Source organism: Lissotriton helveticus, chromosome 2_1 (genome assembly GCF_964261635.1).
Source record: "Lissotriton helveticus chromosome 2_1, aLisHel1.1, whole genome shotgun sequence".
Taxonomy (NCBI): domain Eukaryota; kingdom Metazoa; phylum Chordata; class Amphibia; order Caudata; family Salamandridae; genus Lissotriton; species Lissotriton helveticus.
This window is the reverse complement of record NC_136059.1, coordinates 969,219,799-969,237,219: the sequence shown is the minus strand read 5'-3', so window position 1 is coordinate 969,237,219 and position 17,421 is coordinate 969,219,799.

Below are 17,421 nucleotides of genomic sequence, written 5' to 3'. Positions count from 1 at the left end.
ACCGGTATATTTGAAAAGAGTGTGGTCACCAAGCATCTGAGATAGTGGTGTAAACTTGGCACCAGACTTTTGGAAAATATGAACCACAGTGTCACTTGTAATGCTGCTGCAAAAAGTTCTAAGTGCAACAAAGATTGGAGTGAGTGTATTTGCAGTGATTCAGCAATGTATATGAAAGTTGTGGTGGTCTATCAATACCGGAGCTAAAGTGCTTCCCTGTATGAGATCCTTGTTGCTTGCTAAATGGTATGCTGAAAGCATCTTTATAATCTGAGTAAATGAATGCTGTTGACTTTGTAGTCTATTCAGGTATGCTGTTTTACTATGTGCCTGGAATAAAACATACATTTCTTGTTGTGCTTTGTGTGCCATCAGTGTCATCCCAGCTGTTATTTAGCTAGTAGCTCTCAGTCCTAGAGGCAGTGAATGCTAGAACTATCCATGTGGCGACAGTTTACAGAATTTTTGCTTGGTGATACCAACGGCAAGAAATTAGGATTTTCAGTCTCTTATAAAGCTTTATTCGGATCATCCAAAATGTCCATAAAAGCATTCTATAAAATACAATTATTCATTTTTAAGAAAAATCTAAGTTTTATCCAAACATAATGCTAAAAACATCATTTTGACATTCTAAAAAAATATACAGGTTCATAATACAGATATGCTTACATTAATTCTTGGTTCAGTTTTTCTAAGTAAGCTGAATCATTCCTTTGTTTCATTGTCAACTGTATGTAACAAATCACTCCATTACAGACTGTCATTTTTCCCCAATTCCTTAAATAATTTAAAGCGATTTTATAGGAGAACAGGCTAACCTTAAAAATTGGACGGAGATATATTTTCCTAATATCCAAATAAAATTTACAAAAAAGTGGAGGGTACTTTGTTTGGACATACCGAATTGTCCGTGTGACGGAAGTTTAGAGCACCACTTACTCCTTTTAGGGAAGGCAAATAGATGGTGTAGTGTGCTCAACCTCAGTCTGGATAGGTAGAATCTGTGTTGTACATTCGTTACAAATACGAGGTATGGTTGTAAGCCCGCAACAATGGGACCCTCAAGATAGGATATAACCGTTTTCTTAGAACTTGTAGCCTCCTCTCTTAGGGCTTCCCTCACGCTTAAAAATCTCCTTTTTAATTCGACCTTGCTAATATATCCTACGTCATCTGGTCGAATATCATTCACACTTAGATTGCAATCTTCTAAAAGACCAGTGATGTAACTTAACCATGGTATATTCTTACATTGGTCTTGGGATAGGCAATCTAAAATATCCCTCGTAAAATGAGTTTGTTCCCTAGTCCAAACCCGATACCACAAATTTAAAGCAGCCAAGCTAATTGAGTCATGTATATACGGAGTTCCAGTTTCTCTATGCAAGATGGTGGAGGGGGTAGCAACAGGAACGGCTAACAAGCGTCTTAAAAAGTTGTTTTCAAGGACTTGTAAAGGCATAGTATCAGTCTGGCCCCATAGGGCCCCATCATAACAAGTCCCTGTAATACACTTTTCAGTCTCGTATTGATAGTGATGTGAAAAAATTAGCTCCACTGCATATTTGATTTTTAAAGGAAACATGACTGAAGTGGACATAATGAAAAAAACTAGTCTGAAAACACACTTGCCCCAGTATTGGAACTTTCATAATTCCCATGCTTTGTATCATTCCCCGTCGTCAGAATGGGAGCCTCGGTAAATAAAAAATACCATAGTAGTAAGCACAAAGTGAAAAAATAGGCCTAGGCCTCATCTCATTTTGTAGCTTATCCACCTTTTTGTAAAAGACCAAATTCTTGCACTAGCCAATCAGAGCAGCCTCACCCCATAGAACCGTCCTGAGAGAGCCTCGGAGCCTCAGATTTTCTACTGCACGTTGTGCAAGGGAGTCTCCATTGAGCTCTGCTCAATTTTCTTAACTTCTGAGTATATTTCTACAATTTTTTGCCTGTTTTTCCGTCATGTCTGACAGAGAAGAACACTTTTTAGAGCCTGTGCTAATTGTTCTAAAAAGAGGTTGTTAAGACCAACACGAAGACTGCATATACTGCTTATATCCGGATCATAAGGCCACTGACTGCAAGATTTGCAGAACCTTCTCCACCAAGACATTGAGGGACAGAGAAGGACGCCTGCTGACTTGGCTACAAAAAATGAAGGACCGGAAGGGAGTTCTGTCTTCAGACAGTGAGGGCTCCTCTTCGGTGGTGTCATCAAAGAGGGGGTAGGTCTCCCCCCTACTACATCTGAGCCCCAGGCCAAGGCCTTGCCCGGTACCTCTGATAGGTCTGATAGGCCTGCTTCCCTAAATACTCCTCACCGCGGTGAAAAGGAGAGGCAGGGACAGCCTGAGGAGTTGCAACCTTCAAAAAAGGCTAAAAAGATCGTCCCTGTGACTTCACCACCCTCTGAGAAGGAAAGAGGGGTGAAAAAGCCTTCCTCTACGCCTCAGGACATTGCTTCTGACCAGAAACAGCGTCGTCGACTGTGAAAACCACAGGTATGTCGACGATTCCTGTCAAAGACTTTTCTCTAAAACTGGCCTCGTCGACGGGCTCGTCTACTATGGCTACAACGACTGCATCTACACCGTCGACTAGGTTTAAGACGCCTGATGCCTGTTCGTCGTCGATGAAACTGACTTTTTCCACGTCGACGACAAAGGTCGCGTCGACAGCAATGACTACGACTAGGACAACGTCGACACCGGCCACCATGATTCTGACTAGTTCGTCGATGGTTTCGTCGACGATCCCACCATCGTCGACAATGTCCATCTCCCTGTCGACGATTCAGCCTTCGACGACTAGCAGTTTCTTCGTCAGCGCTTCCGTTGACGAAACAGTCCTTGAAGATTCAACCGTCGACGACGATCCCGTTGACTACTGGGAAACTTGGCATTTCTCAAAGAGACAAATGACACCAGAAATTACATCTCCGCGGCGAGTTACGCAGTTGCCTCCTACGTTATTGCTTGATGAGGACTCTGAGGAGGAGACTGATGGCAATTATGGGCCGGCTTATAGCCCATCTGACTTACAAGTCCAATTACAGGAGGTCAGTTCTGAAGAAGGTGAAACGGAGCAACATCACTATGCTCCACAAGCCTATTATGACTAGCAAGAGGCCTTGCGTGCAGGTTCATTCGCAGAAATCTCCACGTCAGTCCCAGCAGGACATGGTAGCGATGCCATCCTCTCTCATCTCTGATCTACAATTAATGTGGCAGGACTATCAGAAGCGTTTTCCTGCTCAACAGGAGGTTCAACAAATACGTCCTCCCTCACCTCCGCCTCCGTTATCTCAATCAATGGCAGACCACTCTTTGCCTTTAAGGGGGCATGACCCAGAGCCCGTAGATCATCCACAAGAGGTGGTTGCCATTCGGGATGATACTGATGATAATGCCTCATCAGATGTGGATCAGCAAGGGGACCCTGACCAAGATCAGAATATGGACTGGAATCAGGATGGCCTTCAAGATCCAGACTTAACAGGGCCTGATACCGCAATCTCTCCTCCAGCAGATATTGGAGGTTTTCACAACTTAATGGAACGAGCATCCAAGAGATTTGGTCTTCCAGTTACCACAGTTCAATCTGACTGTTTTTGGTATGACTTCAAAGAACCATTCCGGAAGTCAGTTCGTTCAATCCCCATCATTGAACATGTTTGGTCAGAAGGCATAAAGGCTATGCAAAATCCAGCCACGGTCCTCCCAATACTCCCCAGACTGGAGAAAAAATATAAAGCGCCGGAGGGCAGCCCAGCATGTCTTCTAGGTCAACCAAAACCGGACTCGGTTATCTCCCAGGCCGCACAGAGTAAATCTAAGAATCCATCCACGCCGCGAACGACACCACCTGATAAAGAGGGGAGGCATCTGGACAATGTTGGAAAAAGATTCTCCGCATTGGCCAGCCTCCTTGTTAGGGCGGCTAATGCTTTGGCGATTCTGGGTAGATATGATCGCCAGATGTGGTGTGACCTCTCCCCGTTTGTGGAAGAACTTCAGGATGGGTCTAAGTACGAGGTCAGAAAGATCTTGATGCAAGGGGAGCATGCCTCTTCAGAGGTAATCGACTGCGCTATGGATATAGCAACTACGGCTTTCCGAGCGCTAGCCGGCTCGGCAGTTTTAAGACGCCAGGGTTGGCTGCGAGCCACGTGGTATTGACAGGAAGTACAGAACAAAATTCTGGATCTACCTTATGATGGAGAGATGTTATTTGGCAAACACGTGGATGACGCCCTACAAGGCATAAAGAAAGATACTGACACGGCCAAGTTCTTGGGAACATTATAGTACCGCAAAGTTCCCTTTAAGGGGGCAAGAGGAAGAGGTTTCTCATCCTACAGAGGTGGCAATCAGCACCTCTACTCTTCCAACTCTCATCCTGGCCAGTCATACAAACCCCAATATTCTCAGAGGGTCTTTCTCTCGCCAGCCGCCGAGAGGACGTCTGGGGCAACAGAGGAGAGATAATCCCAAGAGACAATAGCGGCCATGTGGCTCTTTCTACTGTTCCTGTACCCTCGTTAACACCAGTGGGGGGCAGGATTGCCCATTGCTTCAACAGCTGGAAGGTCATAACAGACCAGTGGGTCCTGAACATCCTCAAGGAAGGACACACGGAGTTTCAAGATCTTTGTCCAACGAGAGCTCCTGTCGCCATTACACCCAAACATCTAAGACTTCTTCGTCTCGAGGCCCACCAACTCTTCATCAAGGGGGCAATAGAGCCTGTACCTCACTCCCAAAAGGGGAAAGGGTTCTAATCCAGGTTCTTCCTGGTTCGGAAGACGATGGAGAAGTGGCGTCCGATTTTAAATCTACGGCAGCTCAACACTTATCTCATCAAGTTGTCCTTAAGGATGGTCACTCTTCAGGACATCCTCCGCCTTCTCAATCCAGGGGACTACATGGCAACCCTAGATTTGGAGGATGCCTATTTCCATGTGCCCATTCATCCAGCTCACAGGCAATATCTTTGATTTACAGTAGGCAAGAGCCTTTTTCAATTCAGAGTACTGCCTTTTGGTCTCCGGTCCGCGCCGAGGATCTTTACAAAGGTGCTGGCTCCTGTGGCAGCTTTTCTCAGGAGGCAGTCTTTCGAAGTCTTCCCATATCTGGACGATTGGCTGGTAAAGGCTCCTTCGTTCCAAGAAGCGTCCAGGGCAGTCACGAGCTGCAGTCAACTGTTCGAGCAGCTGGGCCTTCGGCTCAACAAGGAGAAATCGATTTTGCGCCCCTCCAAGACAGCGAAGTTTTTGGGTGCAATCCTAGACACGGAGTGCTGCCTGGCTTTTCCTTCGGAAGAGCGCCAGACCAAACTGATTCTCTCAGCTCGCCTCTTACAGACACAGAAGTTTGTCAGATTGCCAATACAAATCGCTTCTCGGATTGATCTCATCCTGCATACCATTGATACCACACTGCAGGCTGCGAATGCATCCACTGCAGGAACAGTTGGACAAACAATGGCAGTGACAGGCTCCTTCGACAAGATAGAAATCACTCCGGGAATGCGAAAGGCAGGCAGCTGGTGGTTGCTAAAGGAGAATCTTTCAGTAGGTTTGCCATTCCAACTTCCACTATCTTCCATGGTATTGACAACAGATGCTTCCATGGAGGGGTGGGGAGCGGTCCTCCAAGAACTGAAAGTCAGTGGTCATTGGAGCGCAGTCCAAGGCAAGTTCCACATAAATCTACTGGAACTTATGGCCATTCGTCTAGCCTTACAGGCTTTCCTTCCAAGGATCCGCAACCGTTCAGTGCTGGTTCGTACAGACAACACCACAGCCATGCACTACATAAACTAGCAGGGCGGGACGAGATCTTGCACCCTTTCGAAGGAAGCACAGAGGCTTTGGAATTGGGTGATCCAACACTATTACTCTTTCAGCGGAACATCTGGCGGGCACACAATGCCACAACGGACGCTTTGAGTCGCCAAAGGACTATCAGCCACGAATGGGAACTGAATCAGACCATTCTAGACAAACTGTTTTCACGTTGGGGGACCCCAACCATCGATCTGTTTGAGTCTCCTCAGAACGCCAAATGCCAGTCCTACGCAGGCAGGGTTCACCATCAGGGATCCTTGGGGAATGCACTTTTGATTGCCTGGTATGGCGCATTTGTTTACGCCTTTCCTCCTATTCCGCTGATCCCGAGACTGATCCACAAGCTCAAGGCGGAGCCGTGCAGAATGATTCTGATTGCACCAGCATGGCCCAGGCAGTTTTGGTACACAGAGCTTTTTCTCTCCCAAGATCAACCGATTCTCCTGCGGCCTGTTCATCACTGTTAACGATGGCTCACGGGCAGGTTCTGCATCCAGACCTGAAGTCACTACAATTGACAGCGTGGCTCCTGAGTTCAGAGTTCCAGGGTTTGAATCTTTCAGGAGAATGTAAAGACCTTTTGGCCCAGGCCCGAGCGCCTAGTACGAATAAAACCTATTGGGCGAAGTGGTAGAGATTTTGCCTTTGGTGTCAGACCAGGTCTACATCCATATACTTCTGCACCGCACCAACTCTTGCCTTACATCCTTTCTCTTGCAAAATCTGGATTGGCTCATTCTTCTGTAAAGGTACATCTAGCGGCCATTTCTAGATTTAGACGATCATCATCCGGTCCTTCCCTTTGGTCTGCAAGGATCATTAAACAATTCCTGAAAGGTTTGTTCAGGGTTTTCCCACCAGTCCGGCCTCCACCACCAGCCTGGCATCTTAATTTGGTACTGTCACATCTAATGAAGGCCCCGTTTGAGCCTAATCATAGAGCTGACATGAAGTTTGTCTCATGGAAACTGGCTCTTCTCTTGGCCCTGACATCGGCTAGAAGAGTTAGTGAGCTCCAGGCTTTCACAATTGAGGAACCTTTTCTACAATTTAAAAATGATGTTCTCATCCTACGAACAAACCCTAAATTTATTCCTAAGGTCCCCTCAATTTCATCTGATTGAGCCAGTGATCTTAAAGTCCTTCTTTCCGCGGCCCTCCACTCCAGCAGAGAGGGCGTTGCATTCTTTGGACATTCACAGATGTCTCAAGTTCTACTTGGAGCGCACAAGACTGTTCAGGAAGTCTTCCCAGCTTTTTGTTTCATACAGTACTCCACGAAAGGGTTGTCCAATTTCTAAACCCTGCATTTCCCGCTGGATATCCAGTGCAATACAGTTTTGCCATCGAGAAGCGGGAAAACCACTTCAGCGAGCAGTTCGTACTCATTCTACGAGATCAATGGCTTCATCGGTGGCTCTATTCTCAGGTGTCCGATCAAGGACATATGTAGAGCGGCGACATGGAGCAGTATCCACACCTGCACTCACCACTACTGCTTGGATTCTTCTGTGAAAGAGGATGCGACAGTGGGCCAGGCGGTCTTGAGGAACCTTTTCCAATAAGTCTGAGCTTTCCTTTCTATCCCGCCTTCCTGTATTGCATATTTTGTATTACTTGTTGTTGTTCTGCTTTGTGATGCAAATGTGTATCTGTTTTCTTATCAGGATTATGTATGACATTTACAGGTACACATATACAAAATATGCTTTTCTCTTTACTGCTAGCTATTCTGATACAAAGCATGGGAATCTATGAAAGTTCCAATACTGGGGCAAGAAAACAAGTTACTTACCTGTAACTTTGGTTCCCCAGTATTGGTAACTTCATAGATTCCCATGCGGCCACCCTCCTCCCCTGGGAAAGCTCAGCCTTATTATCCAATGATGTTGCTGTTCACAACGGCAACGAAAATCTGAGGCTGAGGCTCTCAGGAAGGTTCCATGGGGTAAGGCTGCTCTGATTGGCTACTGCAAGAATTTGGTCTCTTTACAAAAAGAGGTGGATAAGCTACAAAATGAGATGAGGCCTAGGCCTATTTTTTCACTTTGTGCTTACTACTATGGTATTTTTTTATTTACCGAGGCTCCCATTCCAACGACGGGGAATGATACAAAGCATGGGAATCTATGAAAGTTACCAATACTGGGGAACCAAAGTTACAGGTAAGTAACTTGTTTTCTTCTCCAACAAGTATTATGCATAATTTGCATAGATGTGAAACATCTCCTTGAGTAGGCTGGGACACACTTTTAGTGACTTTGGCACTGCACCAAGTTCCATGTAGGAATGCTTGCTACTTGGTAAGCAAAGAAACATTGAGGAGCAATTCAGGAAATTTTATTTTACAGTGCTTGAGAAATGATGCATAGAAATGTCCTTTCCCCAACCATTGCATGCTCAAGCCTCACACTGGTACTCTGCACAAGTTCTAGGTCCCTTCCATAGAGGGGAATTTTTTCTGAACTTTGAAAATTACTGGATAATTTTTTACTGTTTCGTTAACTTTGAGAACATATGCGCCCAATTCAACGCATATGGTTCAGAACCTTTCTCAGAATTGCGATCTTCAGTTGCACCAGTATTGGTATGGAAAGTTAAGTCAGTGGCCAGAGTTAGCAAATTGTGTGCTGGCTGATTTGGTGCTGCCTGGCAAGTGCCAATATTGAAAGTGCCTTTTCAAAGAAGTTTACATGGGAATGAGAGCATGTGCGAATGACCACATTCACTAAAGAAGTATTGCTTGGTGTACTACCAGGTTTGATTTGTAAAAATGTATTTGGACCTCGTACACTGTTTATATGCCATGCACGATCTGTGCAGAAAGCCAGTGATAACATTTTCCATAAACATTGAATCACTTTCTGTTTTTATGGCGTAAAAATGTGTACACTTTTTTAACCCCTTTGGGGCATAGGACGGCCCCCGGTCGTCACATGTCACGGGCGTCCAAACCCCGCCTGCTCATTAATTCTCCCACACAGCAGGAGAATCATCGTAGCCCGCAAGTGGCTAATGTATTGAAATCACTGGAAAACACTGAATTTACCAACAATAGAAACTAAAAACAGAAAAGCCTAAATACAGATCATGTCACTAATGCTGCAAGCTCTCCGGAATAAGAGAAAATGGTAAGCCACAAGTTCACACCTCACCAAGCGTGATCTACACTCATGCCCGGCAGACATGCAAGTGCGAACTTCAACATTGATAAAATTGCAAGCTGTGAAAATGAAGATAAAGTCTATGGGATTAGTTCAAGACCAACAGGGCATAGGAGACTGAGTAAGCAGTATAAAAGGAGCCATTCTAATACTGCAGTCAATAATGAAGGAAGCACACACTATCTGAACAATCTCAGAAGAGATTCCAGATCTGAAATGTGAAGACCTGGAGTTCTGTGGAAAATGACCAAAATTGGATATATATATATATATATATATATATATATATACGGCGTTCATTTATGTTCACCCCAGTCACTGTTGAAAGTAAAGTGAAAATCGTGAGACAGTGGCCACGCCATCTTGTCCCTTTTAGGCCCCATCATGCACGTAAGTGGCAGCCATTTTGCGTGTCATGGCCTCTGCCCATTGCCAATAGCCTGCGCGTCTCTCCCCCTCACGCCCCGGCCTCGCAAGCATTCCCCCGCACCCCGACAGCCCCCGGTCTCTCCTGCTTGGGCCATAAACGCACCTCTAACGCGACCCTGTCTCCGAGCCACATCCCGTGCTGAACCCCCTCGCTCTTTCATCTCATTCAGAGAACAGGCCCTTTTGATAACCTCTTCCTCCCTGCCCGATTGTCCGGCCTGATCCCAGGCCATCACCTAGCCCAACAGATGCAGTTTATTACCCCCTACAGTAGGATTTCTCCTCACATCAAAGGAGCGGGGATTAATCAATGCTTTCGCACCCCGAAGATCCGACTGTTCAAACACATCCCCGTTCCCAGCGGAATGCCCAGCTGCGCGATAACCACCACATGCTGAGATCGGGGTGGGAACTCTACTGTATATGTGTGTGGGAACGGGCCTGGACCGGGGATTCCTAGGATGTCTTTTCTGTCCTCAAAGAAACATTAAGGATGCAGTGTATGTAATAAAGCCATAAACCTGTGTTTAAGAGGCCAGGCCTCAGAGATGCGGTTAGAGCACCTCGAGAAGATACCCTGTTGTCTGATTTGACGTGTTCTGCTCCGTCGGAATAAACTCCTGTTTCCTGCCTTCTGTCTCCAGCGCCTGCCTCTTTGTTTGGTAATCTCGAATGGTATGAGAGGCGGCTAACGCCGGGCAAATACTGAAGAGTTCTTGGTCGAATTCGGCCCTTACCTTTTTACAATTGGCGTCCCAAACGTGGGGCCCATCAGCGACACGTGGATCCAGTGGGAGAGGTCCCAACGACAGTGAACGACTGCAACGATCGGGAAGTGCACCTGCCCGATAGACCCTCGTCTGGCAGCCGATCATCCGAACTTCACTGGTTCCGAGCAGACCTCTCGAGTGATCTACGGTCCTGACTGGGAACCATCAGGAGTGCCACAGCAATTACGGAGAATAGAGGACGATCAGGTGCTGGAAGCGGAAGACGAGAAACTGTCCATACGGTCCGGGTAAGGTCGTGTAACACGACAAATTGCGAATTGATTGTTTGATTGTTTGAAAATACTAGTATTACTCATTTGATTGTTTCTGAGAGATTCTCTATTTGCAAACAAGCACAGAGTCGCAATACTCTGTTTAGTCTTTGCAGATAGTGAAGGGTAGGTAACGCAGGCCTTTGCCCCCATTGTAATCGGTCGTGCCTGCTTCCCTCTCCATTTGATTGATTGTTATCCAAGCATTTACTGTTTTGGAATTGGTTCTCTCTGGATCATTCTCTATTTGCAAACAAGCACAGTCGCAATACTCTGTTTAGTCTTTGCAGATAGTGAAGGATAGGTAACGCAGGCTTTTGCCCCCCATTGTAATCCGTCGTGCCTATTTTTATCCCTCATTTGATTGATTGTTTATCCGAACATTGATCGTTCGGAATTGGTTCTCTTTGGGTTATTCTCTATTCACAAATAAGCACAGGGTCGCAATACTCTGTTTAGTCTTTGCGGATAGTGAAGGATAGGTAGTGCAGACTTTTGTCCCCATTGTAACCCGTCATGCCTATCTTCTCCCCGTTGTTCAGTAGTTGGTTCAGCCCGGACCGTTATTAGAGGTAGATCATCCGGCTCCACCGGAGGACACCCCTAATAAAAAGGACATATATATAAAAATACGGATTAGCCGCTGTATCGTGCTAGCAAACTATAACATAAAAATCGTTAGGAAAAACAAAAGGAATCAAGCAAAATCAGTAGGCCACTGATGGGATCTTTTGACCCCGCTAAAATAGAAACATTAGGAACAACCCCTCATGAGAAATATGAAACTAGTGAGAAGAGCCGAGCTCGACGCCATGATGGCCGCAAGACAGCTCGGCTCCGTCGCCCACCCCGCCCAAATAACGACAAACCCTATGCAAATATTATAAATATATACAACACTCCAGCAAAGTAACATGTTAAAACTTTTTATTAAACAACTATTTACATGGCAAACTGCTGCAACAACAATCCCAATGCATTCAACGCTGTTCCTGTCCCTCCTTCCTTAAAGTAGCAATGTTGGGCTACTTTGGGCTGCTTTTTAGTTGGTTTTGGGCTACAGAAAGTCTACAAAAGCCATCAGCCGGCGAGGTAGCGTCGGTGGCGGCCTGGGGTGGAGGACCGTTGTGCGAATAGGCCGGAGGCAGCCCAACGCGCCGAGGCCCGTCCACGGATCATCCAGAGGTGATGTCCAGCAAGTTGTGGGCGGGGGATGCCTTGCTGATGGCTCCCCCCTTTGTTGCCTGGTCCAGCCACCTTGTATACCTACGCCAGGAGATGGCGTGGGGCGCCCGCAGATGGCGTGGGGCGCCCGCAGATGGCGTGGGGCGCCCGCGGAGAGGCAGCGCGGATGGCCCCCCCTCCCCCAACACCTCCCCCCCCCTCCCCCGTCACCCCCCCAGGTGGAGGTTCCTCTCCTGCACCAAGACTGCCATTAGCATTCCACTCAATGAGCCCCCGCGGTTGACTGGCCGGGGGACCTGCTCCGGTGGCCGTGGTGAAGGGCGGCTGCTGGGGGGGGGGGGCGGCTCTCAAGATGGCGGCCGGCTCCCCGGATTTGGGCCTGGTCCATTAGGATGGTTCTGGGCTACCATGGAACTCGGATGCTTGCCTGCTCGGGCATGAGCCCCACTCCTGAAGACGTCCTCTCAGTTTTAAAGATTCTACGAGAGTCGTTGGCCCTCTACTTCCGCGGGCTTCCGGTGGGGGCAACCGCCACTGTTGCGCGACTGTCCCAGATGGATGTGCCGCTGCCCCGGGCGACCGCCGCTTTGTCCACGTCTGGTGCCGTGGGAGAGACTGATTCAACGAATCTGTGGAGGGATGCGCCTGCTGTCCCGCTCTCCGGAGTGGCCACAATGTTGTCGCAAGATGGTGATGCTCTCATGCTGACACCAGCTTTTGTCCGAATGACTAAGACACTGTAGACTGCCAACTCGATCAGTTCCGGTGGGACCTCAGCGTGACCCGGTAGGGAAGGTTTTGCCTTCCTCGCCTTTAAGTCGCGGTTCATGCTGCCGATCTCTTCTGCTGGCGTTAACGGAACTTTTTTTGAACTGCCGAAAGGGATTCTGGTCCGGCTGCTAGTTATCGGAGGCATTTGAACTATACTCTGGACTCGCCTGGCCTCGATCAAAATGGCGCCAGTATGGGCGGGACTTGCAACTCCTTATGACAATTCTAGTTACTTAGCCTTGATGTTATGGGGGATGTATGCGGTCTTTGTGCACATGGCGGGCGGGGAAGTGTACTGACTGGGCATGCGGACAACCCTATTGATGTCAGGTTTTTACTATTGATTATTGTATTATTAAAAGCTCCGAAGTAATGTTACTCATGATACTCGCCCATGGTGTGCGTATGGACGATTTTATTGTAACTGATCCAGTTATACTTTCAATTATAAAATCAACCTTCACTGATCCTGCAACCGTTTGTCACGTTTAGTTTTTTCCAATTAAATGGCTCGCTCGTTACGCACTCCTATACTACAGTGTAATCTCTCCTTACCTCATGCGTTTCCCGTGTGCCCCGTGGCCGGCCTGTATGGTTGGAGGCCCGTATTTGAATGCTGACATTTTTACAATCAAGGTTTTAAAAGAAAAATATATAGAACTAGCATCATAACAGTCATTTAGATTGATAGGGTTGTTTTTTTAAATACCATGCTCTGCGAACAGGAACGACCCTATACCACCGTAAACCTTTTTCTTTTCCTCGAATGAAAACATGAATCCGTCACCCCCCCCACCTTATACTGAATACCCCTGGCCTTTGACCCTCTCCTACACGCAGTCTGTACTACTGCCCTCGGGCGATCTATGTAATGAGCAGAGTACCATTGGTTATCTTTTTCGCACTACCAGTTCCTCTGGGCTTCAATGCCGAGACATAGGGGACTGCATCCCAGAGAAAGAAGTCAAGTACGTGGTAGGTAAAAACATTTTCGTGTTTATGCGCGCAGATGTGCTTTGAACGCTGCCCCCTACCCCCCTCTTTTTCTATTTGCAGGTTACATCGGAATTCCAGCTGAAGTATGGAGAAGATCTAAAACCGCACCGTGTTCCACGCAAGGGAAATAGGCTAGCTCTGTGAGACGGTACATTATATGTAGGAGCTATCTCTGGGAGCGTGAAAAATTGTATGGTATGAATGTGTGCATGGGCCCTGATTTGTACGGTATGAATGCGTATGTGTGGCGCACGTCTGGGTCAATAAAAATGCTTTTTGTATGATTGAGGCGTTGATCGAACGGTTAATGGGATAGGAAAATTAAGCCCGAACATGGTACCCGCATGTGAAAGACTAATAGAAATATAGCACTTACCTTACTTAGTAACGACTCTCTCTGGAGCTAGCGAATGGGAGAGTGGCCTACACCAGAAACTTGAAGGCTTATTTCAGTACAACGAACCCAACCCCAACCGATATCCCAAATGTACACCCAAAATAATGCGCACCAGTGAGTCAATTTATGTGCTGACTAAATAAGAAAAGTTAAGAGTTCGTCCAAAATCCCCCTCAGCCCAGATATTAGGGATATTGTTATTTTTTTAGATTTACCCCTTCTTCCACCCTCATAGAAAAGTCGGAATTGTACCACCGCACGTCCGACTGACACCCCTCCTTTACCTCAGCTTGGATCATCATTTGCTAGATGTTGGAAGACCCCACCGTGAGTATAAGCGCGACTGGACTAGTGTCCGACTAATTAAAAAGGAGTAAGTATTTTTGAAGCGAGGTTACCAACGAAAATTGTCTACTATTAGGAAGGAAGGAGAACGAGCTCGACCCCCAGAATGAATTAAAGGGAATACTGACAATACGCAACATGCATGACAAAGTCCTTTTGCCCAAAATAGCTCTGCGTCCTGTCTTAGGTTTCCGTACTTGATGTATGTACTGTCGCACCCTATCTGGTATTTGTGTGTACGTAAACTATGTATTTGTTTTCCCTCAGCTTGTGTTTTATACGTGAAACCGACCCGTACTGTTCTATGTGTGTGCACTGAATAACCTATTATACACGTTTCTCTCTCTCTTTATGTTGTACGTGTACTAATAGCCTATTTGGTGCACACGACGCTCTCTCCCTCTGAGGGCTCCCTTGCTCCCTTTTGAATAAATGACGACACTGTACCTCGCCGGTACAGGTATAATTGGCTTTGGACACGACAGTGTTTGAACAAATTGACAAATAAAACGATCGTATTTTGCCATATTACTACCTCTCCTTTCTGTAAAATGATGGAACTTAATTGACTGAGAAAGAAAGGACAGGTAAGACGACTAATGTCCCCTAATCTGACCCTTATAAGGGAACTATATGTCAGTGGCTTTTGTTTTAGTGCTTTAGTAACACCACCCTCATCATTTGGATTACCACCGCCCAGTGCACAAAAGTAGAATGTCTGAAACGTCCCCGTTTTTCCAGAATGGTCCCAGTTCTGTAACCAGCCGTCCCAGAAAATCTTAGAGACTGTAGCTGATGACCTTGTGTTTAAAGATAAATCGTCCAAAACTGATAAGTTAGCAGTTGCTGTCAGAAAAGAAAGAAAAAAAAATGCTTAACGTATGTCCTGCCCTGGAAAAGGTAGCTGTAAGCCCATGATAATAAGCACTTCACACTTTCTATGAATTAGCAGACCTTGAAGAAAAATATAGCTCAACAGGATTTGTTTTAGGAAAACTCAAGTCTCTACTGGAGGAGCCGGTTTGAATTCGATGAACCATGTAATTGTTGGATATCAGACTTCTTGCCACGCTCGCGAATATAACAGGAATACACACCAGACAGACATGATGTTTGAAAATAGAAAGATACTTGCAGACCTGCACCACAGCAATAATGCATGAGTTAACAGCATACACCGATGTAAGGATTACTAAGCATCCACCCTATCGTGACCAATAAACGTTTCCCCAACTACTTGGGGTTAGGAGAGAAATTAAAGTGTATAAACCTCTTCCCCTGCCAGTTCTCTAAAAACTTGTTTTTTGTACTCATTTAAAGATAACGTGCGGTCGTCGGAGGAGAGGGGCCGGACGTGATGCACAGCCTGGCTGCAGATCGGGGAATATCTATGACCTCGACCAAGGTGGAGCCACAGAGCAAAGAGTTGCGGGACAAGGCACCATTCTCAACGTGGAAAGTGAAGGAAAGAAGGGCTGTCCAGAAGCCTCTACATGTTGATGAGCTCGTGCCGAAAGTCCCAGCCCGTTGTGCCCGATTGATGGGCCCACTTGCTTGAAATTTCTGCCCTCCTTGGTCCGTTTCAGACCTGATCCCACTCCACCCTCTTTTCCCTCGGCCTCCCAAAGCACGCCCCCATCACCTCTTTTTCTATATGGAGTTTTTGAACTTGACTTAAAGAAGAAACACAGCACAAAAGATAGAATACGGTTTGTCCCGAAAGAAGAACGGAATACGGGTACCCCGACTAAAGTACCTATGGTAGATTAGTTAGGTAACAGGACAAACAGGACTGTGGTCCGAGAGCAAAGAGTGGCCACACCATGCAACGCGAACTCTGAATCCGAGCTGGATGCATAGCTCCACCGCCGGTGCTTAACAGTGCCAACGAAAGAAGAAAAACAATGAGAGCCTACCAGTGATGGCTCGCTGTAATAAGACACTGGAAAGACTAACCTTTTTTTGAACATTACCACCCCTTGACTGTCACTTGTATTAATTTGAATTCCTCTCCCAACCACTTTGTATTGATTAATCACCCAATTGAGCTTTCGAAACCTTACATCGGTCACTTTCAACTGTACATGAATCACTAAGAAGGCGTTAACTCTATATCTTGATGATTGTAGAACACCAGTTATGCACATGAACATGCTGTCTAGTTTTGACCCCCATGGAGTCCAGACCTCAAGTGATAATAGCCCTTATCCTGCCAGAACTTTTTTGTATGACATCATGTTTGTATTCGGACGAATCTCCTACATCGTCTAAAGTAATGTCCCCGCCTCCAAGGTCTAACGTATGACGCAGCTAATGTAATTTTGTATGCACTGTCTCCCCGCCCATCACATTGACTGCATATGGTTATGTACGATTCTGTCTGCATTGATAGCAGAATTATTTCCATCTGCCTGTATTGCATATGGGCTACCAAAGCGAATTGTATAACTAATGTCAGCTTGTACATCCTCACCTATGACATGAACAGGAATGAACTAACTTATGATAAAAACTGGGGACTGTGGAAAATGACCAAAATTGGGCATATATAAGCGGCGTTCATTTATGTTCACCCCAGCCACTGTTGAAAGTAAAGTGAAAATCGTGAGACAGTGGCCACGCCATCTTGTCCCTTTTAGGCCCCATGATGCACGTAAGTGGCAGCCATTTTGTGTGTCATGGCCTCTCTGCCCATTGCCAATAGCCTGCGCGTCTCTCCCCCTCACTCCCCGGCCTCGCAAGCATTCCCCCGCGCCCCGACAGCCCCCAGTCTCTCCTGCTTGGGCCATAAACGCACCTCTAACGCGACCCTGTCCCCGAGCCACATCCCGTGCTGAACCCCCTCGCTCTTTCATCTCATTCAGAGAACAGGCCCTTTTGATAACCTCTTCCTCCCTGCCCGATTGTCCGGCCTGATCCCAGGCCATCACCTAGCCCAACAGATGCAGTTTATTACCCCCTACAGTAGGACCTCGCCTCACATCAAAGGAGCGGGGATTAATCCATGCTGTCGCACCCCGAAGATCCGACTGTTCACACACATCCCCGTTCCCAGCGGAATGCCCAGCTGCGCGATAACCACCACATGCTGAGATCGGGGTGGGAACTCTACTGTAGATGTGTGTGGGAACGGGCCTGGACCGGGGATTCCTAGGATGTCTTTTCTGTCCTTCAAAGAAACATTAAGGATGCAGTGTATGTAATAAAGCCATAAACCTGTGTATAAGAGGCCAGGCCT